Source organism: Macrosteles quadrilineatus, unplaced genomic scaffold (genome assembly GCF_028750875.1).
Source record: "Macrosteles quadrilineatus isolate MER2022 unplaced genomic scaffold, UCM_ALF_1.0 Scaffold_9__3_contigs__length_116548681, whole genome shotgun sequence".
NCBI lineage: Eukaryota > Metazoa > Arthropoda > Insecta > Hemiptera > Cicadellidae > Macrosteles > Macrosteles quadrilineatus.
In genome coordinates, this window is record NW_026542602.1 from 97,550,076 (window position 1) to 97,576,801 (window position 26,726).

A 26,726-nucleotide genomic window follows, 5' to 3' on the forward strand; every position below is an offset into this window, starting at 1 on the left:
GATCCTGTAGACATCTTAATTCCCTTCCTGCGGTCGTGAAGACATCGTAATGTTAATAATATCCCGCAGTCATGTGGAGATCATTATCGCCCTTCGCGATCGTGGTAAATTTCTGACTGTTTCCCACGATTGTGTGGACATTATCTTCATCTTCTGTGATCACGGCAATATTCTGATGATCCTTCCTGGCTCTGTAGATCATATTATCGTATTGGGCGATCGCCGTAAAATCATGATCATACCCCGCGGTCATTTAGACATTATCATCGTCTCATGCGATTGGGGCAATATTCTGATCATCCTTCACGGCTCTGTAGACCTCATTATCTTATTGCGCGATCGTGGTACAAAAATTCATGCTTAATTCCCAAATTTCCCGGTTGGTGGTCACCCTGTTTTATATATTGCAAAGGGGCGCTACTATTTTAGTTGTGCCTAGGGCGCTGACATAGTAAAAAATGGGCCTGAATCAGGTTGCCAGGCTCATTAACAGACAGTATACTCTTTGACAAAGCTTTGTGTAAAAAAAAAAACATCAACAACCTGCACTAATCCTTAGAAGACTCGTAAACTGATCAGCAACTCTGGTTTTCTCTATTCTTTAAGTTTTTGTAACCAAATTCATTGTAGTAGCCCCGGAACTGTAGTAATGACTAGTATTGGTTTTTATTACCTGTCGTCAGTTCCAAATTTTAACTACCGTAGGTGCTACATGTTTTGGCAAGATGCCATTATCAAGCATACAGTCCAGGAATGTACATTAAAAAATAATGAATAATGAATAATGAATAATGAAGTTTATTTCCCACAAAAAACCACAATGTAACAATACATGAGATGTAGAGAAATATGACTGGCTACTTGATCCAGTAGTGTAACCAGTTTGCTTATACTAACTTATCGGCTAACATGACGTTGTAATTTATGGTCTAGCATCTGTTATAAAACATTGAATTTCACCTGAACTGTGCATCTGATGGACAAAACAAGAACTGTTTTAATAAAACAATGAAAGTTATTACAACAGGATATTATTGATATAATTTATGCCCTGCTGAGAAGAAAGCCAAATTATTGTTGCTTTGCTAAACTGCTTTAAATTTAAACTATTCTTTATTTGAAGTGGTAGATAATTATAGTATTTTGGTCCTAGATATTGAAAAGAGTGACGAAAAATACCTTTATTTACTTTGGGTAGTTTCAGAGTATTATTGGTAATACTTCTTGTTATGTATGTGTGTGTAATAAATAAAATACGCTTGTGTAGCTTCGTTGTTGGTTTACACACATGACACTTAACACACGACACATAAATAAATAATACATTTGGTTGGATAGGCCTATCGTGGGAACGAAACATTGCCGTTACACAACTGGGAACAGACTGTCGAGGGAGGGTCGATGAGCGCTATCTTGAGTTATCCACCCTTCCCGTACATGGTGGTTAGTCACTTGAAGGGGGTTTACATTTTAAAATTTTTGTTGTCCTCAAAATCTTTCATTTTTGAGGGACACCCAAAATTTTCAAAAAAATTAGACTTCCTGCTAAGTTTGCATGACTACCAAAAGGATATCTCTGTAAATTTACTTATAAGCATGAACATTTACTTATTAGATGAGGGGGTCTTGACTTTTTATTCACCCTGTGTATTATGGTTGGCTATTATGTTATCAACAAAAACTTTGTATTTTAAGTAAAATCTAATTGTAAAGCAAGGATGGCGGCTGAAAGTATTAAAAACTATATTACATTAGTAATGAAGTCCTAATTATCCTTACCTCCTTATCTCCTATCCTAGGAGTTTATGAATAAAGTATAATTTCTAACCCTATGTGTTTGAAAAACAACTCCTTTGTCAAATAAGAGTGGTAAAAGAAACTTGTTCAGACAGCACTTGAAAATGGTTACAGAATTTAAACTACGCGCCAATAAAAGGAACAGTATAGTGGTGCAGTCTAGCGGCATTTTAGTAAACAACAGAAACGGAAGCTGGTGATTGGCCGTTCATGGTCACCGGTCAGCTGTTTCATCCCGTTCCCAACCATTATTGCCCTTTCCTTTCTAGTTTCCCTCCAGCCGTCTGATTTCCAGTTCCCTTCCCTTCCCAGTTAGTTGTTGTTATCCTTTCCTTTCACAGCCAATCGCCTCCGCCTACTCCTGTCTGTTCTATTTGGAAATGGACAGAAACAGAACCAGTGTCTGTACCATCCTAATCCCTAGTCGTTTGTGTTGTGAGTGAAGACTGAAGAGTGAATGAACAATGTCAACAGTTCAGAAACCAAAAGTGTCAAGACAAGTTTAGTGTTCCTATTTAATGAATTATTGAATTTCGTGCTCTTGTATCCTAACTTAGCTGTGATAAATTAATATGCATTTCCTGTAGCAATAAATTTCGACGGTGTATTTCGTTAGATTAATAAGTCTTTTATGAAAACATGTTTTTAGAATGTAGCGGGACAAGTTACGGTTTGATGGTTCTTTTGTTTGATCAATAATTTTAAATGAGTGTTTACTTCAGCAACCCAAGGAACTAAAAAGGTAGGCTAAGGAAATATATATTTAAAATCTAAAATATATTTGTGAAGGCTGTTGATTATATGCAATATAAGTTTTTTAACTACGGTAGAAAGGCTGACATTACTTTGAGGTTATGTTATGTTTATGATAGCCTAGCCTACTTATTTTATTGAAATTATCGGGCAACCATATAAACAAACCTATATGATGTAAGACAAATGCGAAAATAAACCAGGGAAAATCTGCTGTAAAAATTACCAAACCTGGCAAATGTCATTGATGTCACATAGCCTATACCCACAGAGCAGAGAATAAAAAAAAAATATAAGTTAAGTATTACCTCCTTAAGATATACTCTCTGCCCTATGAAGTTAACAAAAGGTCACTTTTATGTAAGTTAAGTTACTTAAACTGTATCCTGGTAGGCCCTACCAGTAGTAAGTCCTAATACAAATTATGATTAAGTTAGGCTAGGCCTATAAACATTTTAGATTAATAAAATTGTTGACAACACATCCGCTTGCTTAAAATCCATGTTTACACCACCGTTAGTGGTAACCGTTGATATGAATGAACATTTAAGTCTAAAGGTATGCGCTCGGGTCGCTACTAGCCAAACTAAAACATACGGTCACGGCAGTGCTGGGGGTAGGGGTGAGTGTGTAGCAAGGCACAAATGTTTTCACTAAAGTACCCCCGCCAACCCCCTCGCCTAGACCCAACCAGATCTGGTCGCACAATCTGTACCGGTACTAAGTTAGTCAGTTGTCATGTGACGGAGCGGCACAGTTCCATGTATGAGCGCGTGATGTTTTCAACATGTTTTGCCACATTTTCAGGCAATTCCTTGATTATCAAGAGTTTGTGATTTATTTATTGGGTGATAAGTTAATTCCTTTGTGACATAACTGAAAGTACACCAAGTATTTCCAAGCAGGTTTTATAGTTTGTTGTAGCCTACAATTAGTTATAGATGGTCACCTTTAAATGGGATGTCTACTTTAGTAGCCTAACTTATCCAGTAATAGTCAATGTTTATATCAACATTCGAATAATCTTACCCTAGGCCTACATAGAATTTTAAGTTAGCTCATTACTTTGTCATACCTATTTTTCTAGACAAAGAAGTGAGGTTTCTCGTTTTTGCAGTTTTATTCCACACTCATTGGAAGTAGCCTATCTCATCGGAAATAACCCCATAAAAAATTAGTTGCCCCAATCCTCAATAATTTAGATTTTTTTCTTAGTATTTTAAAAATAAAACCATAGTGTAGGTAGCCTTGAATTGAGACATGATTAAACACTGATGGCCTTACTGTAGTTTTATCAAGATGACAAGTTATTTCTGATTTTCTTGTTATCATCATCTGACCTTGAGAATTGATGTCCTTGTGATTGACTGTTGAAGATTACCATGTCTGGGTCTGGTTTGAAAACAAATACCTAGATCTTTATTACCTACGTTTCCCCAAAGTATTGTGAAAAGTAAGGAGAAGAAGTTATTTATTTATCTGCCAATGGTGTAGCGACAGCTGATGTCATCGTTGTCATAGCAACCAATTTTGATTATTATTGTTAGGTATTGGGTTTTAGAGGAAGCTATACACAAATTGTAACTCTTCTAAAAAGACTTAAATGATTTCCCTTTTGCTTAATTGGTCATAAGTTTATTTGAAATGTCAAACAACCACGACCAAAATGGTGACTGGCCATTTGACAATTTTACTTAACTATAGTTAAGTACGTATTTTACGTACTTATATACGTATGTGAATCAAAATGACAAAATAATCAACAATAATTATTAGGTTCTAACAACAATAGTGTACCTAACAATGATTTTATAACAACAAAAATAATATAGCAGCAGTTTATTGTTGGAATACAGTAAGTTACCGGTATACAGTAGGTACTTAATTGTTGGAAGTGCTCTGAGCATTACGTTTTCTTATCTGTGCTAAGCTAAATGTTTTTAAATATTCAGTTTTATTAAAATAAAATACATTTAAAAATAATGTTAGCCCACTACAATTTGAATACAAGAATTTAAAAACCTGTAATGATTAATTTTACATTAATTTGGTATTTTTGTAATGTTACATTTGAGTTAACTTCTGGAGGTTTCACTGTAATCAGACACCTCTGCAACTGTAGGCTAATGTATTCACAATATTTTTATTCTGCCTTGATTTTACAATTCATTTCAATTTTACTTGTAAAGCACAATGATTGTTTTCAACAAATTTTTGTTATGGATATAAGTTCTTCTTTGATAAGTTATGTGAAAAGTAAGTTACCACACTGAACACATTTTCATTGTTTTTGTTAAAGAACAGTTAGGTAAGTAACTTAATTGTTGAAAATGTTACGAGGAGTTGAGAGGAGATATAGATAAGCAGGCAGAAATAATATTTGGCTTTCCAAGCCAAAACACTTTGCTTTGCTTATACTGATAAAGCACACCTTCTTGATTAGCAAGCTCTTTTACAATGATAAGCAATCAAGGTGCATGATAGTCTGATCTTGAATTTTGTCATTTACATTTTTAGACGGAAAGCATTTAGTGGATTACGGTTTTTTAACTACAACTCTTTTATTCAATGTTGTAGGCCACTTTGCTAATTTAATCAGCAAAATTAAAATGATAAACTATTTTAAAATAAGCTACCAGTATAATTTATTGAAAATTTATAATCAGACTAAGTAAAAATAATTGTACTGTAAAGTAGGCCCACTGTAGCCCTATATAGTAATTTTAAACTTTTTTTTAGTGCTACATTTAGTTGTGATCCTCAAATCATTAAGCTCTACCAACAAAGTGTTCAAAATAACAATAAAGTAGGTAGCCGATCAAAATTCTAATTTTTTGTTTATTACCTTTTGAATAATTGAACAATGCTAGTCAGCTGATTTAGTCTAAAGAGATAATAAAATAAAATAATTAATTGAAAGTTCAAAAAGCTAATGGGATAAATATCTAGAGTCAAGACCACGAAAGATTGCAGTTGAAGGAGGAGCCTATTTACCACGTGACTTCGAAGGAGCCAATGAGGACAGTGCGGTGTTGCCAGATCTAATAATACTAGCTGATTTGCTGATATTGATTAAGATATTGTTTAATATTTTAATTAGTGTCGTCAACGGGCGATATGGCAACGTCGCACTAGCCTTATTGTCTTGTGATTGGCTGCCGCCAACTGCAAACTTTCGTGGTCCCGACTATAAGTATGGATTTTGCACTGTCACTTAACCTAGAAAAGGTACATCTAATGTCATATTTACATCATGTGTTTTAAACAAAAATTTACAACAATCCAAAGAACGATAGTTTTGTCAATATATTTTTAACAGTATGTCATTGTTTAAAACAGAAATTTTGTTTTCAACAAGAAACTGTCAACGTTATCTTTACAACACATGTTTATCCTGGAGTTCAAAGCAAACAGTTTTGAAATGTTTTTTTGAGTGGTGTTTTGTAATCATGGGTTAGGAAAATGTTTGATACTAAATTATAATACCTCCGTCGCAGCAAACCTGCAGACTAAGCAAATTTCAACTTGTCTGATTACATTTTTACTGAAATATTTCCATGAATGAGACATATTTATTCCCAATTTAAATAACATTAGATTTAACGAGTGCTTAGGTTTGCTGCAACGGGGAAGGTAAAACATGTTTTTTGACCATACGTTAGTAGTATAGGATAAAAAAAATATATTTACCAAATTTTATCAATATAGCCTACATCTTAAACAAGTAAACTACAAAAGTTTTAATTTTCTCCATACGAATAACATGGGATTTTAAATTTCACTTTTTTTTTAATTTTCTCCGTTACCCTTAGGCATACAACAGCGCTTCAATATACAAAATTATTTCTTATTGTTAAGCTCTACAAACTGGTTTGGAAAGAAATTGCAAACATTTTAGTTTTTAGGGTAAAAAATGAGTAAACCTCATTCTTACCCCATAAAACCCCCCATAAACTCCCGTTCCCATGGTGCGATTATGCTGGTTCGCGAACTCGTTTGAATAAATGTAGGTTAACACGTTCGTACCAAATTTCATCTAAATCGGATTAGCTTGAGTTATCGCTTACGGACACATACCTATATATATATGAGTTTGAAAGGATAATGTTTCTGGCCTCTGGGGACATCAAAACAAAAAAGTAAATCGGTCTCGGATCTAAGTCTCACAATGAGACCTACGGTAATAGCTTATTCCCTACATGGGAAATTTGCTAAAAGCTGATCAAGAACGGTACCAATGGCCAAAAACCTGTACAAAAATAGGTAAGTTTGTGGTTAGAGATTGTCGAGTTTGGGGTTTGTTGAGTTTTCCAGAACATGGAAATTCTTAAAGGGTTTGGTTTAATAAATGAATAGGCCTACACATAAGAGACTGATTTAAATTTACATTTTATTTTATTACTCTTTTGAGTATTTTTACATGTTGTGTAATCTTCAATGAAATTCATAATATTCAACAATCAAAACTAAATGTTCTGAACAAATTTGCTTTTTTTCTGCTCTCTGTCAACTGTTGACTGTCGAGTCGTGAGTGTCGGGTTAGTGAGGTTTTACTGATAATATCAATGTGTTAGAGGATTATTATACAATTTATAAAATCACTGTTTGCATAAGTAGTCTGATGCAGGTTCAGCTAAGTTAGTACGCTGTCTGTCATATTATTCCAAGTTGTATATTAGATAAATGCAAAAAATTACCACATTTTTATAAAACTAGATTTGGGCCCTGCCTAATCAAATGTTTATTCTCAGCCATGTGCAGGAAAACTTAACTACACTTTCTAAGTTTCCATATCTTTGTGGAATTTTATAATTAGCCACATTCAACATTGTCCTCGGTACAGTTCCGGTGACATTGCAATGCAGTTAAAAAGCGTTAAGCTTAGCGGGAAGTGATGAAACTGGATCATTATGGATAACCACGCAGTATGAGACGTAATTAAAAGCCTTTCCCCGGCACATAGCTCAAATCCTCTCGTACGGTGTTTCACTTTCATCATCGGTTTAGACTGGAGTTAGGCTGTTAGTCATGGGCTATTATCTGCAATTAGATTGCACCTGATTACCGGATTGGGATTCCAAAGGATTTAATTATTGATTATGCGTGAATGGTGCAGAGAGAAAATTTGTGGTTGAAAATCGTTGTTTGTTAGAGCTTTGCTTTGTTTATCGTCTAAATATTTTTACTAGATTGACTCAAAACGTATTTACTTTTTGAATCAACTCTTCCTGTAGGCCTACTCTCTTAGATTTTTCATGTACGAGTTAAACTTTCATGCAAGGAGTTTAAATAAATTATGGTATCAATCAAGATTTGGTATTTAACAGATGAACTGGTTGATTAACCATTTTATGATTTTAATTGCAGCTAGACCACCCCATAACAAATAAGAAAAAATGTATGGGGTACTACTTTTGCTAAAGATCTAGTTTGGGTACTTTACACTGGGTACCTGAGTGGTCACAGTGAGCACTGACATTATAATTAAAAGTTTGCTGGTTTGATCCTGAGTAAAGTGAGTAGGTTTTTTATGGTTTCTTTTAAAATACTGTAATACCCAGCTGTCTTTGATTAATGTACTTAATAAATGATCATGTTTAAATCACCTGATCCTAGTACCATGACGGGTCCTTTCCTCACACTACGTTTTCATTCATTAACACATGTTACTAAAGATTTAAAAAAGTTCAATGCAAGTCTTCATTATAAACTTACTTTTTTGTGGAATTTCAGAAATTGTACTGTTTTAAATTTTAGTGTTAGTTACACAAGTAAGACTTGACTTCTAGTAGTTGTCATTTGTGTAAAGTAAGTGACGAAGAAATAAATCTCATTACAACCTTAGACAACAATGGATGAGAGAAGATAAGGAAACAATGCCTCATTGAGATTAATATCAGAACTGTTTCTGAGACTATACTTGACAGTGCTTGTTGCGGAACAAATAGACAACACAGTTACTTATGTTGCTTTTCATATAGTGAGGTAAACTATTTTGTTCAAACAGTAATTTTATATTTGTATTTTAAAAGGAAATTTGAAATTTTGCATTTAATTCTTTTGGATAGCAATCCATAGCACTTTTTGGGGAAAAGACGCACAACAATATATCGCCGCATAGCACTGAAAGGGCCATTTTTATCAGCCTGTGTGCATCACAGGGAAAATCTTCACACACTGTTAGAAAGATATTTGTCTGTAAATGTGCAGAATCTCTTTATAAATTAAAATAGGCTCATAAATAAGAACAACAAATTTATAATACTAAAAAAAATTAACATGAGCCTTATGGGTTGCCATGCTGGTGACAAAATAACAACAAAATATAGACAGAAAATCAAAACAAATGGAAGGAATTCCAATCACATGTTTTATTTACGTTGTGGGGTGAAAATAATAGATATTTTATATCTACGTTGCACAGTAGATATTTTTGGTTGAGTTTCGACCACGGGGCAACCTCTAGTTCAATATAAAATATACTCAAGGTCATAACTTTATATTTTTTTAGTTTATTTTATTAAGTCAATGGCTTAGGAATATTAATGAAAGTTTGTAATTTTTCTAAATTAATTATTAGCCTACATCTTTGTGTCTAAGTCTAAAGCATTGTAGCCAACATATTCTAACACTACTGCAGTAGCCTACAACTGTTTCCTCACTACCATGGTGAAAGTTTAATCCTGAAACAATAAATAACAACCAGCCTCTGATCAAAGTATATATAGAGTGACCACTGATGCAATCTTCTCCGTGGAAGGGGGGGGGGGTGTGGGTTAAAGGTCATGAGTGCAGGGCGAGGTATGGATCAGGATAAGTCGTCAAATACTGTTTATGGTTATGGAATCAGCTGTGAAAATATGCATAGTGTCCGACATCACCAGAAATACATCAATGTAGCCATTATGTTGTCAGGTGTTGTCTTTTATGAGAATTAAATTGTGATTTGACAATGTTGAATATTGGATGATGTAAGAAAACATTTTTTAATGCTGCTGCAAAAAAAAAAAAAACAAAAAAAAAAAAAAAAAAAAAAACTAGTAGGCTAGCATTATTACCATTAATTAATAGTCGTTTGTTTTAGTGTCATTGTTGGTGGTGGTGGGTTAATATTGTTTAAAGGTTTATTGTGGACATTTTTCATCACAATGATTAAATACACAACGTTTCAGGATCTGAAATCTGACCCCGTCCTCAGGTGAAAAATATTAACTCATTACAACTAGCATTACGTACCAAACCCAACCTTAGTTGAAATAAACTAGTATATATATTTTATCATCATGTAAAATGACAGCAATAAATGTTGAATATTATTTTAAAATGTGGTAGATAAAACACTAGAGATCAATTAATTTTACAAAATATTCGGTTTCGTTTGTTTTGTTAGGATGTGTGACAGTAAAACTGTAATCTGAAAAATATTTTGCAAAATGTCAAGATTGCATATGTTCTAGTTGACATTGAGTAAATCAATAATTTATTTGTAAAACCCCACCTCAAATTTTCAAAAGCCCATTGGAATGCAGAGGCCTGATATCAGAAATTAAAGGTACATTTTCTTCTGTATAAAAAATATATAAACAAAGTAAATGTAAATATAGTAAATTTTATACTTATTATTATTATTTTAAACAAATCAATAAAATAATTTAACTATGCTTAACTCTGAAAGCCATAGTGAGTTTTGTAGTCAGGATTAACACAAAAACCTTCCCACGCATGTGTAGATATATTTACCCAAAGTTTTATTGAGATTTGTTGGGATATTTTGCTGTATTAATTAGCCTACTCTATTTATGGGATTAAACAAATTTTTGAATTTTATTATTATTTTCAACAATAAGAGTTAACTTGTAAAAGTGAAATCAAGTATAACTTTAGTTCAAGAACTTTGCCAATATTCTACGCTCACAATGCTATTAACGGTTGAATCGCTCATCCATTGTAAATATCCAGGTGATAAACTACAGTCATTTGATCTCATGACAAGGTTTTACAATTAGGTTCACTTTGAGATAAGCTTTTAGAAATGTTGCCAAACGCTAAAGCCTGAAATAATATTTATTAAAACTAAAATGAAATTGGTTTTATGCTAAGAATTTCCAACCACACCAAACAATAAAATTATAAAGTACACATATAACTTAAATATTTATTCTTCATTTAAAACATAAAGTCAACTTTTGTTAAGATAACTTTTTAAAATCAAACGTGAAAAATCTTTGGACTTCACACATTTCCACATCAGTTTGTATAACTGATACGGTTTACAAAATAAGAGTTCATTAAGTATTTCCATAGCATACTATAATTCCATACCATAATATGACCATACTATAGTACTAAAGTATTATAGTATTTCCATTGCATCAAGTAGTAGACCTAATGAAATTGATTTGAATAAGGATTTATTTGACAACAGTATTTGAAAAATGGAGTGTCGATAATACATCTTCGTCTGTCTCTAGAGAAATGACATGTCAAGAGGTTAAAAGAGTTTATCCTTCCTTTGGAAAAGTTCTTATATAAGTTAAAAGATGTTCCTGAGTATTAAACAACTTGAGCCTTTACAATTCTTACAAAGTCATCATTGAATCACAATCATTATTTTCTATGAACTCTTTAAACAATTGTTTATGCACTTATAAACCATTAAGTAATGCCATACCATTTAGTAATGCATAAACCATTAGTTTAATACTACAGTATTAATACTATGAATTTTTAATTTTAAATAATTTTTATCCAAACCTCTAAAGTTTATATTGCAGTTTTTTTTTTAAGTATGTATCTCATTATGTTATATTTCTATGGTCAGTGGTAGATATTTACATTGCTGGTGATCACTGGTTTTGAAAGAGCCTGAATTGTTACTGATTTTACTAAAGTTTACGGAAGCTGCTGAAAAGTCTTTATTTAAGATTTTAATTTAGATTAATTCTATGTCACACCACAGAATTATGAGTCACACATTTTTATCAAAGTCATTATATATAATATTTAAAAAAGTTAATTTATATTTTCATCCTGCAATATAAAGAGCAGTATGCTACAGTACGTACCACAATTTAAACTAACCTCAGTTGACCTCCTCTTCCATTTTAAATACTGTACTGTATCCAATTGAAAAATTACTTTTTGCTGTTTAACATACATCTCATCTGCCAAATTGTACACCCTCTTTAAACGCAAACATTATTCTTAAATTTAATATTATTATATTACCATAATTATTTTACCAATTCAGATTAAAAAGATAACTTGGTGCGAATTTTAATCCAGATATGAAGAAAGGATGAGTGTAGAATGAAGTGAGGACACTTGTGTAGATTTGTTACTCATTAAGACCAACGGTTTTATTATCCAGGCCAATTAATAATAAGATAATAAACAAGGAAAGCTAGGTCCAGTTTCAAGCCATATAAAACTACAAAGTTTTTCAGGATCGAACCAATACCTCTTCATTAGCACTAGAACAACTCAGCTACCCTGCGATTTGTTATGTGAATAAATTCATAAACTTTAAATTCAACAGAAACACCGATGTAAGCTGGATTCTGATTACACCGCATGAAATCTTAAACACCAGCAATGTTTTTCCCCAAAGTAAACACGGGCTAAGGGCCATCAAATGTAAACAGCTTTCATGCGGCTGCATTAGTGATGGGTCGTTTGCCCATCATACCACCAGGGGGTGGTGGAGTGTGGGGGTGGGATAGGGTTGAAGCCGACACTTTAGTTACTTTACACCTCGAGAGCTCCACGATCCTCATCCTCGATCAGACTTTAATTTATCGCCAACATGCCCCTCGTGAGTAAAACCTTTTGAAACTTGGATGGAATTTGTTGGAAATATTTGTGTGTCTAGTTGTAATCTATGAATTTTTTTTATTTTTAGGAATGGTTTTAAATTAGTTAATAGGATATATAAGTTATTCAGAGATAAGTTGTTTGAAAATTTTTAGACCGATTCTAGAGTATACTAAAATGAAATTTTATAATATTGTGTAGATGTTTAATTTGTTGTAATTGTTTACTATCAATATTTTTTAAATATACAATTTATTGTTCGAAGTTAGATTTTTTGTCTATCATGTGTGGCGTTTTAAAAGATCATGGGTTTTACCCATTGATAAAAAGTTCTTAAATTAATCCTTTTAATAAAATTTTGGCTTTTATCACACAATTTGTTATTTTCACTGCAAGTCTTGAAAGTAAGTCATTCTCAGCACAGATTATAACTGTTCATAGTACAGTACTGGCATTGGATGTCAGGCACCTAAATGCATTTTATTGGTCAGACTTACACATACACAATAGAAGAAAAAAACTAGACAATCGTAAGTGTCTGGTCATATGATGGCCCCATCATTTTGTTGAACCCTTGGGGAATATTAGTTATTATATTTATTCAAAACCGTGAACTTTAAAATTTTTATGAAACCTTTAAAATTTGATGATTTTTGTTCATGTTTTTTATGTGTTATCAAGCCAATGGTATTTTTTTAGAAAATACCAAAACACCAAAAATAGATTATTTTAGCTAGTAAAATGTATTAAAATCCCAATAATCAAGGACAATGGGCCTAGTTTCAAACTTTAAAAAGATACTGATTATTCTCATTATTGAACTAGAAACTTTCTGATTATGATGCAAGCACTACAACAATTTAGCTACCGAGCTGTATACAAAGGTTTGCTCATGCTGAATAAACACTTCAAAGTGTTGATGAAATTTAATATTTCACCAAACTATACAAAGAAGAGCAAAACTCTGTGGTGTTACTAAGCTTGAAGCTTAAGGTGTCAGTGATGTGGAATGATTGGATTATTCCTATCTTTTAACAGTAGCATTCTAGGCCTATTTAATTGGTCCATCCCTCCAAGGAGATGTTGTGAGGCCCTAATCAAATCCATACCTCTAAATAATACTGTTTGATTAAATAGCATTGTGCTTAAAACAAGTTTAACAAATATTGAATTTGTAGCAGGTTTGTTAAAACATGCAGGATTGTAGTTCTACAATAACTTAGGCGTACTAACTTTAAATTTATTACTGTATTTAAATTTTGTTTTGAGATTTTTATTTTGCTCATTGTAATTGTTAGTTAGTTAGTGAGTTGGTTGGAAATGTTTATTAAACTTTTGTATGACATTGTTACTGTGTGGTGATGCTTATAATCTGAATTTAAGAAATTCTCAGTCAGTTATTGTAAAAAAAATATATTTTGGTAGACAAATAAAAAGAAATTAATTGCGTTAGGTCTACAAATATACTTTTAATACAATTTCCACTATTTAAGTGTTAGTAAACTTTATAGCCATGCTATTGAAATGTAATAATCTATAACATACCAGGTATTGTGAAAATGAAGCTTTTAATTTTCCCTCGTATGCTAACAGAATCCTGATTATTAATTCTATAAACTTGTTTGAAAAAAATTATATGAATGTTGGGGGGTTTACAAATTCAAAAAGAAATTGGTTTTAATGTTGAATCAAAATTCATCAAAAAAGGGGTTTCCAACTACAGTTATTGTAATTAATTATCGTTACCAACATTCATTTATTTAACGTCTTACAAATTTGAAGAATCAATATTTTTGTATTCTTTGAGACCTTAAGGTAATAGTACATAATCTTTCCGTTCGGTCGTCCTACAATGGCAACAGTAATAGCTGATTCCATGTGAAAGAAATCACTAAAAGTACTGTGATAAATATCCAATTTATGAGTTGCTGGGATGGGGTAAATTTGTTTTGTAGGAACTTTTCATGGTTTGTTGAGATTCCCAATGCACAATGTACAAACTGCAGTAGACAATAGATGGAACAGTTCCCATCCCAACTATTCAAGGCTTGGGAAATCCCACCCTTGAAGGGTCAAGTTTGTTTGAGCATGTAACACTTCCAGCAAGATATCACTATTGTATCTTGGTGTGGTACTAGATCACTACTGATTTTTTGTTCATGAAGAAACAAACATTCAAGTAATTTATAACATCATTTATAACATTTATAACTCACACTAAATATAAGGGGAAAATATGCTTCATACAAAAGTATATGTTTACGATGGAAATTGATTTCAGCCAGACTCAGGTGGGAGACATTTTAACATCTCTTGTATGTATTTGAGTAAAATTGTAAGGTATTAATAAAGCAAAAAGTGCTGCAATATATGTATGTAATTTATACTAAGGATATTCAGAAACTCATAAAAGAAAATATAAACTTAACGATGTTTAAACATGAAAAAGTACACAAATACTTCAGGTTTTAGAAAAATATACACTCTAGACGTATGGATACACAACAAAATATTCTCTTAAGATATCCTAATAACAAAAGATTATTTAGGAATAAGAACCAGAAACATCTTTATTTACAATTGATTGATTGGTAATCATTAAGATTGCAAATAGTGTCAGATTACAGTGGTGTGAAAATAATTTGGAGTCAGTTGAGGGTGAAAAATATATTCCTTAATGTGAAATATCTTTAAAATACATAGGGTACTAATACAAGGACAAATCCATTTATAAAAACATATATATTTCGTGCTTAATTGTGTAGATGTACAATGAACTGAAAAAAATGAGAACTGATCAAATATACTTAGACAAAGAATTATGTAAACATGCTAGCTTATTACCGACAACTCAAATCAACATAATTGATTTAGGAATGATTCTCTGAAAGTTACGATTTTGAAGACTAATTGATTAACCTAGACTGTTCTGATTTTATTTATTTTTTATTTTTATTGTTAAAAACATAAGGATTGGGAGATATTTATACTTTGTTTAAATCAAAATAGACCTATACCTAGATTTCTGTATCTAGTATGTTACCTTAGCCTTAGGCAATTTTCCCAAAAAAATAATTATATTTTCCAAAATTGTGTTGTAATTTTTATGACAATTCTCTAAAAGCAATATTCTAGCCAGTAAAATTTAGAGTATACTCACATCTTTTTCCTCTTGAATAAAAAAGCATAAGTTATTAAACATATTCATTTATACAAACAATAACAAGTATGAACAATGTATATTTTGTGAGATTCAGTAGAAAACCTATTACTATGTTGACCCACATTGTTCTTGCTAGTTTCCAATACAAGTTTATACCATACCCTAGCTGACCTTTGTGTATTTGAATGAAATTCCCACTCAGAACTTTAACATTTGATACTCTTTTGAATATTTAATTTTGTATTATTTATATCATTACTGAAGGAACTAGCAAGCATAGTATGATTAATTATCTTTATACTATAAGATTAAACAAATAACCATTCCAATATATAATTCTTGTAATCTATTTTTACAGAAATATATTCCATTTAAATTATAATTTTACAACAATAAATATATTGAACCCTCTTTACTATCTATCAATCATCTTATAATCATTCATTCCATCATAAACAATTATAGCCCAGTCACTTTAGGTAAGAACCTAGACATGAAAGATGTAAAGCTGATTTTTTGCATGGTGATAGTATATAATGGGAAGGGTGTTTTCTGAAAGTTCCCCGAATTTCCCCCCCTTGCTTCCCCCAAACCCCCCCCCCTCCCCTGAAACACCAGGTTGAATGTGTAGTGTTTTACTAAATCACCTATATCTTTTGATGTAAACAAGCTATCAGCATAACTGTTTTTTCTTTGAACTCCCCGTTAAATTTACTTTAATAAAATGACCTTACACGTAGCATTATCTCTATTGGGTGGGACTTTATATGTGATACAAAATAAATATTATTTTATTTAAAACGTGAAGGTGTAGATTAGGCCAAACGTCGGCTTTGCAGTAGGTAGTACGTCAATGTAACAACACTTTTTACCTATTTGATGAGCTTTCCAAAAATGTATAACAATATATATTTTAGTTTAAATTGTTACCGAATGAAGCCATTTAAATCCATGCTTCAAACCGCCACAAAGCGCACTTAGCGCACCATTCCAACTTGTCCAGTAAATATCTATTCTATATACAGGGTTAGTAAAAAGTGTGGAGACCCCCTGTTATTTTTTTAACGGCCCATACTAGAAAAACTAAACTCGGCACACCTTTAGGTCATGTTATGAAGTACTTTTTGGGAATAACCGCCACTTGGTGATCATCCCCAAAATGGGGGATTTTGGGGGAAACTCCAAAAATTGCAAATTTTAAGCCCCATCGAGTGACCCCTCATTTTGAAGGTCCTGGTAAAAGAAAGCCAACAATGCAAATTAGAGGTATCTACCTCAATCCAGTAAAAAATGGCAGCCAATTGAAAATCTCAGAAGTTAAATTTAACTTACAGCTTTTCAAGTCTGGAGACCCCTGTAAATTTTGTAACGGCTCACACTAGGAAAACTAAACTCTACACACCTTTTTGGCATGTTATGAAGTACTTTTTAAGCCTAATAGCCACTTGGTTACCAAACCCAAAATGGGGGATTTTGGGCGAAACTCAAAAACTTTAAATGATACATCGAGTGACCCCTCATTTTGAAAATCATAATAAAAGAAAACTAACAACGCAAACTAGAGGTCTCTATCTTAACACAGTAAAATATGGCAGCCAATTAAATATTAAATTGCAAGTAATTTCAGATTTCAATCAGCTTCCATTTTTTACTGGATTGAGATAGAAACCTCTAGTTTGCGTTGTTAGTTTTCTTCGACCAGGACCTTCAAAATGAGGAGTCACTCAATGGGGCTTAACATTTAAAATGTTGTTTTTAAAGGGTTGTTTGAGTTTCCCCCAAAATCCCCCAATTTGAGGATGTACACCAAGTGGTGGTTATGCCCAAAAAGTACTTCATAACATGCCATAAAGGTGTGACCAGTTTAGTTTTTCTAGTATGGGCCGTTAAAAAAATAACAGGGGGTCTCCACACTTTTTACTAACCCTGTATAATTCAGTTTTAAAAATATTTGTACAACTAAATCTAGAGTTCTACTGGACCGATTTTATTAATTACAGTATTGTGTCGTCGGAAAGCTCAAATGTGTGTAATTTAAATTTGAAAATAATTATGAAAGTTTGTTTTTGTTATGATCTATGGTGAAAAATATAAAAAAATGTTTTCCATAAGAAATGCATTGAAAACTGTGTTTTTTACACGTTTTATTTGGGTGCGACTTTTGGCTACTTATTTTGAGTATTTCCAAAAAGTGTATGGTACCAATTTGTAGGAAATTTATTCCCTTTCAGAATATCACCTTCCACTCTGGTGGATTTTCTCACAATTTAATAGTTATTTGCTAAAAGGCTAAGCAACCTCTGAATTTATAGTAATGATAAAATACTGAGTAAGGGATATTTTCGTTAAACTTTGTACAACTAAATCTAGACTTCTACTAGACCGATTTTGTTAATTATTGGGTCATTGGAAAGCCTAATTCATTTAGATTTGCAAATTATTATGAAAGTGTGATTTTATCAAATATTTGTGGTGAAAGTTTCTTTTTTCAAGTTTCTGTTTTCAAGTTTCTATTTGTAGCCAGCTTTGGCTGCCTTTATTAAGTATTTTCAAAAAATGCATAGTCTTGCATAGTAGTTATTTGTAGTAATTTGTATTCTCTTTCAGAATATCACATCCACTTTGGTAGATTTTCCCTCCATTTAAAAGTTATTGGTAATAAGCTAAGTGATCTACAAATTTTAAGTGGTGAAAAAATACTAAATTGTTTTTTTTAACCTTGTACAACTAAATTGATTGTATAAATGATTGTATAAATTCACTCCCACCCTTCATTGACGAAGGAACTGACGATGATGAGGGAAAAGAAAGTTGATATGTACTGTATTGTTTATGTCTTACTTAAGTGTTTCTTTTTTAACTGTAGGCTAATTAAATAAACCTATTGAGCAAATATTTGCCTTTTCTTATAACTACCGATTACTTCATTTTTATTTCTTGTGAATACTTATTTTCTTACTAATTTTGTAGTTAAGTGATCTTATTTTGCTTGTTAAACATTCACACAGGGTGTGTAAACAATAAATAAATAAAAAGTAATCATTTAGTAATATTTACTGAACAATTTGGAATGATGCACTAAGTGCACTAAGTGAAGCATGGATTTAAAGAGCTTCATTCGGTAACAACTTAAATTAAAATATATATTGTTATACATTTTTGGAAAGCTCATAAAATGGGTAAAAAGTTTTGTTTCAAACACATTGACGTACGACCTACTGCAAAAACCGGGGTTTGACCTAATCTACAATTTTATGTTAAAAAAATAAATTTTTTTGTTATATCACAGATATAAACCCACCCAATAGAGATAATGCTACATGTAAGGTTATTTTATTATAGTAAATTTAACGGGGAGTTCAAAGAAAAAACAATTATGCTGATAGCTCGTTTACATTAAAAGATATAGGTGATTTAGTAAAACACTACACTTTCAAACTGGTGTTTTGGGGGAGGGGGGGGTTTAAAGGGAAGCAAGGGGGGGAAATCCGGGGAACTATCAGAAAACACCCTTCCTATCATACACTATCACCATGCAAAAAATCAGCTTTACATCTTTCATGTCTTTGTTGGCCTTGATTTTTTACTTAAGTTACTGGGCTATTAGCTTTTAGCACAACAAGTAATAGCAAAATCAAATTCAGCATATGTACATTCAGCATCAGTTGTTGTTTAATAACTTTTCAAACATATGTTGCCTGGGAACAACGAGGCATGAATGTTTGAAACTAGTTGTTGAAGTATAAAATGGATGTTAAAGGGCACTGAGTTCATACAATAATGCTACACAAAACAAAAGGTTTTTTTATATATAAATAACACAATTTTGCATAATTCTTTTGAGGTATTCTCATTGAGAAGGTTTTTATAGACTGTTTAATATAATAGCCAATATTTTAACTACCAATATAGTGATGTGAATTTTTTTATTTATCTTGCAATAAATTTTCCCTGAAATGTTGATATTTTGAATGAAAAAAATTACAATAAAGTATTTTAATTAGTGTGCAGCCCTTTACAACTTTTAGTCTGATCATATTCGATCCCATTGTGAAAAAGGGTTTTGTTATTTCACAGCCGATGAAATTGTAAAAGATCCAATTCCATCCAATCCGCTGCAGCAATGTTTGTTTAAGGTCTTTAATACGTATAGCGCTCTGAAAAATAATAAGGGCTTTGTAAGCCTGGAAAAATAATTGGGCTGTTGCATGTTTGGTTTTGATAAACACAAATTTTATATTTAATATGCACGTTGGACATGAATGTAAATTAAATTTATCAATGTTTGTAAAAAAATGATACATAGTTGTTCAATATTATTTATACTGTTGTTATTTATAATATTTCTACAATTGTTTGTTTACAACAACAAAACTCAATTTCCGTTTAGGTAAACACATTATTCAATCGTCTGTTTGCAAACAATTATTTTTTTCTTTAATCTTATACTTTGAATTTTCATGTTTTCAAATAGCAACGTAAAGTTTTTAAGCCAGTCAACTGTGCTTGGGTAAACGACATACTATCCCAAAAGTATTGGTAGCATTGCCAAGGGAGTTGGAAGAAGTCAGTTGGGATTTAGATTGGAAGTAGGAGTGTGAAAAATGATAACCGTTAGTTCAACAATTGGTTGGGGTGGCATACATTCAATGGTGATGGTGGTAATAAACTGTCCGATTTTAATCCTTTGACAAAATTGGTGTACAGTGTTAATATGGTGGTAATAAACTGTCCGATTTTAATCCTTTGACAAAATTGGTGTACAGTGTTAATATGGTGGTAATAAACTGTCCGATTTTAATCCTTTGACAAAATTGGTGTACAGAGTTAATAACAACTAATTGTTGCAGCAAACCATAAATACCATAAAAAATTTATAGCACATAAGTTGAATTATTTAAAAATACTTTACATACTTTTGTAAACTTAAATCATTAAGAATAGCCTAGATAACATTGAAAATTTATTTTTTTTAAAGTATAAGTCTTTAACTGGTTTCGGGAGTATAGACTTCTTCCCAAAACCGCTTTCCATTGTATAATTTGGCTGAAATTATTGACATTATTAGTAGAATATGAAACAGTGCATTACTTATAAATTGACTTAGGCAGGCTTACTTAATTTTTCCTAATGGAATTACTACTTGACTTAGATGTATTCTAAGCCAAGTTTGAGCAGATGAGTGTGAGAGATACAATGCTTTGTGTAGCTTTGCCATCTAACACCAAATGATTCTCCTACAAAGGCTCTCCAAAATTTCACTTTTAATTAATTTAATAAATAGCAAAATCTAAATTATTACATAACTACTTTAACATTTGGCGATGAAATGTTTGCTTGAATCCGACAGTTGTGAGTCTATCTATGATGGCTTCAGTTGTCAGTTGCAGGATAATTAAACAGCAGAAACTGAAGTTTCTCCTGTTCCTTTCACCTTCAGTGATATGTAAATCAAGTTGAGCTGGTCAGGAACAGCTGATTGCAACATTGTAGGAGTTGTATGAATCAATTGTTAATGAATTTTCCATATAGGGAATAAGCTATTACTGTAGTACCCATGGTAAGACCTGGGCCGAGGACCGATTTACTTTTTCACTTTGAGGTCACTTGAGGCCAAAAACACTATACTAGGTTTCAAATTCATATATATGTGTCTGACGTCCATTAGTACGATAAATTTAGCCAAAATCATCCTATTACAATGAAATTTGGTATAAACGTGTTAACCTACATTTATTTGAACGAGTTCACGAACCAGCATGATCAGACTATGGGAACTTATGGGGGGTTTTATGGGGTAAAAATTACTTTTTACATTTTTAACCCTAAAAACATATAAGTTTACAATTTCTTTACAAACCATTTTGTTGAGCTTAAAAAATACATTATTTAGTAGGCCTATATTGAATTGTTATCATTCGCCTAATGGTTGCGGAGAAAATTCCAAAAAATTGTGAATTTTAAATCCTTGTGTTCCATGTCCTATGTCCATAAAAATAAGTAAACTGTTTGCTTGTTTATGAACGTATTTTGATCAAATTTGGAAAATGCATTTTCATCATTCTGTCCGGAAAGCAGCAGTTTTTAGTTCTTTTAATCTTCAGCAAAATCGTCGTCTTTGGGTAACTTCAAATAGGGAACTCAACAGAAAAAACGTATGGTAAATCTCATTTATGTCAACCAAATCACAGAAAACGTACTACTATAACCCAGAATGCCAACCGCATGGTAAAAAGCATTAAGCGGTTTCAGAAAGCTTTGCCTGTCAATCCGTAGGCAGCGCCACCAGCGTTGCTATGCTATTGCATGGCAACGCTGGTGGCGCTGCCTACGGATTGACAGGCAAAGCTCTCTCAAACCGCTTAATGCTTTTTACCATGCGATTGGCATTCTGGGTATAGTGGTACGTTTTCTGTGACCAAATGTGCCATTGAGATTAGATACTACAAGTAGATATTTAATTATGGCATTATTTTTATTTCATTAAAAAAACTAAATGAAATGAGTAACTGACAAAAAATATATTCGGAAAAACAAATTTTACACAGAAGGATAATTGTTTAATCAGTCCTATGATTTTCTACAGTTTACAAAGTTTTTAATTCTTAATACACATGAACATCGGATATTTTTATTCTAATACATATAATAATATCACTTTGATTATTCATCAATCATCATAGAACCTAATACTAGCTAATTATTATATAGTTGGGTTTGGTAATTAATCAGTACAAGTAACTAAGCAAATGTGCACGTCCTATTAGGCATAATCCACAATTAATTACCATATTAATCCAAACTTTGATGTTAAGTGTTGCTTTATGATAAAATATTATCCACAAATAGTTTTTAATATAATTTTAAATATATATTTATCAACAATATAAGCTTTTGTAAAAAAACCCTGTTGCAGAATTCTTATAGACTAAAAAAATAGTAGTTTTTTTTTTTTTAATATTAATTTAAACAGGTTCATTTTTAAAAATGTTGCTTGATCGTTTTAAACAAATATCTGAGTATGCTAGTCTACATTTAGGTTTGCTACTAGATAGACAAACATCTTTTTTAGGCCTAGTGATTTAAAAATAATACATTAGTGTCAAAATCCAAAAGGTAGAAAATCTGCACATCTACAGGCAAAAGCTTTCTAACAGTATGCGTAGATTTTCCCTGTGATGCACACAAGCTGAGAAAAAAGGTTTTCAAGAAACATGCTTCCCTATTAATATATAGGGTAACAATAGCCATTATTATACAACATTGCCAGACGTTGATTCTTCTGAAAAATATTGGTTTATATTTATGTAACAAACAAATTATAATTTATTAACTTTCCAAACTATGTGCCCGTGTAGAGTTGTTGCAACTGTTTAACCATCGTTATTTGTCCTAGGCTAAAGTGTTTGGTGTTCAGTTGCCTAAAGGAAGTTACTCCAATTAACAAAGGTTAATGACAAAACATGATATCTCTGTCGTTTAAAGTCATTAAAAATATTAACAAAGGAGTGCTGTGAAGCTGTGTAATGTAAAATAATTAAGGGCTGAGTTACTCTTCTTTACCTCGCTCAAATTTATTTTATTTTTTTACTTTGAGGTTAAGTTTTTAACTCCTTTTTTCCTTATGAAATGTGGTGAATAGGTGTAAACCACTTTTGTTGTTAAACCAGATATACAGTATTTTTATTCAATAATAAATTAATAAATTTGTATATAAATTTGATCTCTCAAATGTGCGCAACATCAAGTACAGAGTACTGTCGAAAATAAAATATTTTTGATGCTTTAGAAATTCTATAAAAGTGTGATTTATCTAGGGAAATAAATAAATAAGTTATATTGTTAATCAGTCAGTTTTTTTTTTTTTTTTTTTTTTTTTTTTTTTTTATTATTGAACTAGTATTGACTATCTATATCTCAAGTACTATTATTAATATTTCATATTCATATTTTTGTTTAATTATTAGAAAACCTCTTGGCTTAACACAGATGTATCAATATATCTTTATTATTTTCTGTTACATAGTGGAAAAGCTTTCTTTGGAAGGAAGCAAATGCATTTAATTAAAAGTATGACTAGGTGTCAGGGCTAATAAATTGTTTGCCTTCAAGTTCAAAGGAGGCTGGTTCAATTCTTGGAATAATTAATTAGAAGTTAGATAGTATCTCAGCTAATTTCTGTGCCATTCCTTCCTAAATGTAAACGGTCCTACTGAAAATAAATTCACAATTAAAAGAAATATAAAAAAGAGCATTTGTGTTGTTATATAAATATATGGTATAACATACTTAAATACTACAGGTAGAGTGTTGGTTGAGATGTAAAGTGATACCTTGATATCTAATACCACGTAGACTTTCTCGGTCTAGCCTTGGCATATCTCATAAGTAACCTTCTACATCTCGTATGTGAAGCGTTCTGTGCATTCTCATGTGATAGCTGTGACATTTGCTGTGTAAATATCCATCACATACAAGTTTGTGGTTCTGTTTATCTAAAACCTATTCGAACGATATCACTATAATAATGAAATAGTGGTATAACATGGTTTGTTGCTGCATAAAACATATCACATTCAGTTTGTGTTGCCGTTTTATTATCACAATCATTTTGTTTTTACCAGGCATGTTAGGAACAAATTCTGCGTACAAATTGTGGGGTGGTTTAAACACATTAGGTTATTTTTACTAAGTTATACTCCTTTTCTGATCATTGCTTTATTTGATTTTTCTTTGTTCCATTAAAAGTAAAAAATATTTGTAGGCCCTATTCATATTTTAACAAAAGGCTAATATATTAAGTATGATAAATTACATTTCTTTAGAAGATAATGGATGATAAATTTTATAAGAAAAACATTTACACACTAAGCTTAGATCGCATTATTAGTGTTACAATAAGCATAATTGGAAATTTTTAAGTTGTAAGAAACTCTACGGTAGCAAATTTAATCAAAAACCATTCGCTAAACTTAGAGGAATGCTATAAACCCTTTTATTTCAGAATCTGTTCTCAACTGACAGACGAGTAATTGCTTTTTATGCCTGATAGTCAATAATATGGTTCACAGGTTACAGATCTTATTTTCGAGTTTCTCAAAATATTTTTTTACAATTAAAAATATTTAGTAATTTGATTTTAGGGTAGTAAAAAATAAATACAAAATTGCAGATAGATTGATAGATGTCAGTATGTCCAACATACTTTCCTTTAATCTTATCGTCCCTGTTGGTCAGCTAAAGGAAGTTTTTTTTTATTTAGGAATCTGCCACGAACATTAGTGTTAGAAGTGTTAATTGTTTCCCTACCTTTGTAACTAAAGAGTAAATCACACATTGTAAAATGTACATTGAAACAAGAGAGAAACAATCGGTCCTCAGCAAGGCACTTAAGCTGTTTGACATGAAACACCTACCAAAACAAGCTTTTGATATTACAATAAGATTTTAAGTGTACTTTCAGTATCCAAAGTCAATGGTTTTAGTGAACACTTGTGTGATGAATATTCGTGTTGTCTCGACTTAATAGTTCTAACAGATAATGATGCTAAACAAATATTTTTTTTTATTTTTTATAAAGACTTGTTTATTGAAATTGAGGAAAAATATTTAAATTACTTTGCCAGACTAAATAGAAAACATTTAATATATAAACAAATAACTTAATGAAGATAACAAATACTGTTTTGGATTCGGCATAGAATAGGAGAAACTTTTGTTTAAATTATAGGACTTGAAATGCAGGCCTTGGTTCAAATCCTGCCAGTACCTATTATTTTTACATGTGATAGTGTAGTGATCTGGTTAGGCTTGGTCTCAAGCGGTTTGTGTAAATATCATACTGTCAGGAAAGCAGCTGTTTTTAGTTATCTAAATCGTCAGCAAAATCATAGCTATCAGGTAACTTCAAATAGGGGGAAAAAACATATGGTAAATACCTCAAAATTTTATCAGTGCATTATGGAAATACTAAAGGTCGGCCGCTTAGAAAGCGACCTCCTCCAGCATTGGTTTAGCATTAGCGCGCAGGTCGTTTTCTAAGCGGCCGAACTATACTAACCACACAATATTTAAAGTTATGTTTGTAAACAATAGTATTGTAAACATTTATGATGACTTTTTATAACCTCAAATTATGTGGTCTAATTTTATAACGATAAGACGGTTATTTCCATAGTTTGATGAAAATAGTTCTTCATCATGCAGAGCAAAAGTGTCTTTTTGGTACTTAATCGTATTTCCAGGCGAAGGCGATTCACTTTCGCTTCTAGTGATGAAAACTAATATTAGGGGTTGATACAGTTTTACTTTAAAGTGTTGTTCTTTCATTTAAAACTGCCGCATTTACTAAAAAAATACCTAAAGCATTGGTATAGCCACACAGTCGCAACATTATCACCTCCCATTGATAATAGGGATTTTAACCCAGTGTCTCTAACTAAACCCATATGACATCTAAATAAACATCCCAAATTAAAAATTTCCCTTTTTACATTAGTTTCAAGGGTCCTAAAATAAATCTAAAACTTCTTTACAAACACAATAATATTTTTGCAAACTATTAACAACCTAATAGTGTTCAAAATTATGAATCAATTCGTTGACGAGGCACACCAAATCAAGCAATATTACCATCTATTGGCAGACAGGTGAATTTGTATTCAGGTGAGAAAGGAGAAACCATCTCCGTTGTTAGATTGGTCGATGTTGTTTTATGATCAAACCGGCAAACCTGCTATCGCTCTTAGCTTGCCCATCAAAGTCAGGCTTTCCCTCATATTGCAGCGATAAAATCATAGTGGCGCTTTGCAGGTAGGTTTTCTGTTACGACATTTTTATAGCCTTGTTATAATGACAAGAGTACCTGCAGAAAAAATGTTTGGAGGGAAAATAAACAGGTATTTTGTTCTGTGGGTGTCCTGAAAAAGCATTGGAAACAGCTTGAAGGTAAAAAATCTTTAAAATGTGTTTTTAGGCTTTCTGAATGCTAGAGTAATCATTACAAATTTTAATAGTAAAAACTTTTTCTGTACAGTCATTTGGAAGTTTTAAAACGGTTTATGAAAATTGAGAAAACTTAAACGTGAACAGTATTTCAGAAAATAATGTACTGTTGTTAGGTTCTCTGATTCAAAACTGTTTGTTAATCCTACCCATTGCAAATTATGGCAGCCTTTTTTGACAAATAAACCTGTTTGAA

General features: G+C 31.8%; 1 protein-coding gene across 4 annotated transcripts in view; it reads left to right on the top strand.

Moving 5' to 3' along the window:
• The first annotated feature begins 2,250 nt into the window (after window positions 1-2,250).
• The window catches only part of LOC129002701 (protein phosphatase 1 regulatory subunit 16A), a 113,962-nt gene continuing 89,486 nt past the window's right edge, over window positions 2,251-26,726 (top strand). For all 4 annotated transcript variants that reach the window (XM_054430699.1, XM_054430703.1, XM_054430702.1 and 1 more), the window contains exon 1: window positions 2,251-2,539. The gene's annotated coding sequence lies outside the window, so the exon portion shown is untranslated. The remainder of the gene's footprint in view (window positions 2,540-26,726) is intronic.